This window comes from Centroberyx affinis, unplaced genomic scaffold, assembly GCF_046629955.1.
Source record: "Centroberyx affinis isolate AG114_WGS23_722 - 3 ecotype Tasmania unplaced genomic scaffold, CSIRO-AGI_Caff_v1 ptg005345l_1, whole genome shotgun sequence".
In the NCBI taxonomy this organism is placed as follows: domain Eukaryota; kingdom Metazoa; phylum Chordata; class Actinopteri; order Beryciformes; family Berycidae; genus Centroberyx; species Centroberyx affinis.
In genome coordinates, this window is record NW_027282668.1 from 56,337 (window position 1) to 59,852 (window position 3,516).

The following is a 3,516-nucleotide window of genomic DNA, read 5'->3' on the forward strand; positions in this document are numbered from 1 at the left end:
CAGAAAAAAAAAAAGGGGAGAGAGAAGGAGGAGGAGGAGGAGGAGGAGGAGGAGGAGGAGGAGGGAGCAGCCAGACGTCTAGTTGGGAAGAAAAATGTTGCTCTCCTGTGGGAGTGTGTATGAGTAAATATGTGTGTGTGAGTCTCGTGTGACAACAGAAATGCATTGTAAGGGGATAGCAGGCACGTTTTTTTGGAGGAAGGTTTAGTTCATGGGGGAAAAGGTGTGTTAGATTATGTGTGCAGTTATGGCACATATGTTTAAGTGCATGGTTATGTGTGTTTAAGAGTGTATTGTGTCAACCAAGTTCTTCACTAATCAGACTTGAAAAGAACAGAGGGGAAGTCAGGTTACCTAGGGACAAGCTTTTACTCAGCAGTGGTGGTGGAAGTCTAATTGTCCCCATTTTTACAGGGAAACAGCACTCTGTCAGTATGAACCATTATTTAATACTTCAGATTTAAGATTTAGACTATAATTTAGAAGAATCAGATTTGTCAAAAAATCCATGTAGGGTTTGATCTATATGGCTTTTTTGAGGCCGATACAATCCCGAAGCTGCCAAAAGTCAATATTGTGTGTTGATGTTCAATATCTTTAGATTTCATGCACAAAAAATTCAAAAAACTTACAAGTTTTCAGTGTTTCCCGCAGAATCTTGCTTTTGTCAGGGTGGAAAAGCCTCTGAAACAGACCATGGGACACTAAAACTCTCCACTGAAACCCATAATAACAATAAGAAATCATAAATGCATACTCAATTATACAATTAATGTCACCATCAAACTGCATCACATCCATTATACTTGGGATAGATGAATGGCTGATATGTGACTTTGAACAAAAGGCCAATATTATCCTGATAAATTGCCTTCAGTGAGGAAAATAGTTAGGAATACGTTTTCCAAGACCTTTTATGTTCTCATTATATTCGTTTTTTTTTTTATTTTGATAAATGCAGAAGGGAAATCACGCACAGACGTTTCGGCTAGTGCCTTCTTCAGTGTGCAGGAATATAACAAGAACATAAAAGGTCTTGGAAAACGTATTTTCTGTGTGAACCATTTTGCTGACTGAAGACATCTGATTGGTTCTTACGCCCCAAATGAAGCAAAGGCGAGCACGGTGGTCTCTCCTATAGACCTGCTAAATTGGCAGTGGTGGAAGAAGTACTCTGATCCTTTACTTAAGTAAAAGTACCAATACAGCAATGTAAAAATACTCCATTACAAGTAAAAGTCCTGCATGAAAAATCCTACTTAAGTAAAAGTACATAAGTATTAGCAGCAAAATGTAGTTAAAGTATTAAAGTAAAAGTAGTGGTTTGGTCCCTCTGACTGATATTTTATTATATATGACATCATTAGATTATTAATACTGAAGCATCAGTGTGTAAGCAGCATGTTACTGTTGTAGCTGCTGGAGGTGGAGCTAGTTTGAACTACTTTATATACAGTTAGCTAGTTTAGTCCAGTGGTTCCCAACCTAGGGGTCGGGCCCCTCCAAAGGGTCACCAGATAAATCTGAGGGGTCGTGAGATGATCAATGGGAGAGGAAAGAAGAAAAAACAAAGTTCTGATACACAAATCTGTTTTCAGTTTTTGGACTTTGTCTCTAATCTTTGATTTTTGCTGAAATATTGGATCATTTGAACATTTATTGACATGAAACCATGTGAGGTTTAGAGGGAAAAATCACTATTTGGTGGAGCTGTTAACAACTCATAGACATCTGAAATGTGACCCCGACTACACACTGCTTTTTGTAAGACGTCAAAAGCCAAAAAGGTTGGAAACCACTGGTTTCATCTTTAACAATGTGTTGTATTTTAAAAGCTTGTTATATTATCCATTGTGTCAAATCTCCATCTGAAAAGTAACTAAAGCTGTCAAATAAATGTAGTGGAGTAGAAAGTACAATATTTCCCTCTGAAATGTAGTGGAGTGGAAGTATAAAGCATCAAATGGAAATACTCAAGTAAAGTACAAGTATCTCAAAATTCTACTTAAGTACAGTACTTGAGTAAATGTACTTAGTTACTTTCCACCTCTGTAAATTGGCAAACTGATATATATCATTCCAACCAAAACTCCTGTGACTTTGTGGCTGCTTCCCTCCTCACTCCAGCAGGCAGTGAGCGAGCCAGCCGCTGTCCACGCTGCATACCTGTGCTGGCTGACATGTACTAACGCACTCTTCCTGCAGGCCATGGTAGAGGAACGCGCGGCAATCATAACAATCAAAAGATGAACGTGGCCAAGAGAGAGAGAGAGAGAGAGAGAGAGAGAGAGAGAGAAAAGAGTGCAAAAAAGAAGGGTGAGAAGAATAAAATGAGGAGAGAGTGAAGAAAAGGGTAAAGCAAGACAGGAGAGGGAAGGGGGAGAAGACACGAGTCGCCCAAGGCCACAGCCACTGGTGGAGATTGTGAAAGGAGGAGGAGGAGGAGGAGGAGGAGGAGGAGGAGGGAGAGGAAGGGGAGAAATCATTAAAGAACACCTGTCTCTCTCCCTCCGACTCCTAATAAATCAGCGTCTTCTTCATCTGTCTGCGGGTCTTCTGGGAAGGGTGCGATGGAGAGGAGGGGAAGAAAGGCTTTCTCTCTTTTTTTTTTGCATTCATCAAACTAGATTTATTTCGAAAAAGGGGTTGAAATGCAAAAACAGCTCACGCACAAAATATGTCATATAGGACTATTTCAAGTGTTTACATTATCGTACAGTAGCAACATGATCAGCGACAGGGATTCCAATGAGGTTTTCAACCGCCATATAAACACTGTACAGAGCATTCAAGTAGAAAAGCCAAGACATGCTCAACACTGCTGAACATTAAACATGTACAGTATATGTACATAATACACTGCAGATGAACGGGTTGCAGATGTGCTTCATTCAATATTCGAATTTAGTGAAAACACCACATATCTATGTACTGTAATAGTAATGTGAGCTCACAATAAAGCATAAAAAGTGTAAATAAGTTGTTTGTTTTTTTTCCTTTTGCTTTAGACTCAGTAGAGTGTGTGCTTTTGATTCTGTCAAAACCTAGAAGGTGTGTTAAAACAACAAAACAGTCACAAGACGTCTTGGACCGGTGCATGTTAAGAGAGCCAGACATAACACACGCATCACACTGCTGCACACACAGTATGGCTGCCTGCCATCAGTCAGGTAGACGTAAATGAAAAGGTGGGTGAGCTAAGGACTCCAAACAACCAATCAACTCCTCAATAAGCAGTTTGATACTACTTAATATGATGTCCAGTATGTCATACAGATTTATGTCACAGGTGGGTAAACTGAATTCAGGGTGGTAGTGTGTGTGCAGCAGTATACAGCAGTGGAAAAAAAAAAAAAAACTCTGCCTCCGTCCCAGTGCAAAGACAGCATTCCGGCGAGGATAAAGGCCCGCTGATGTTATCCCAAATGCAAAGGAGTGTCTTTTTATTTCTCCCCCTCTCTCCCTCCTCCCATCCATCCCCCTCCCACCGCTCCTCCTCCGCACTGCAGTCCTAGC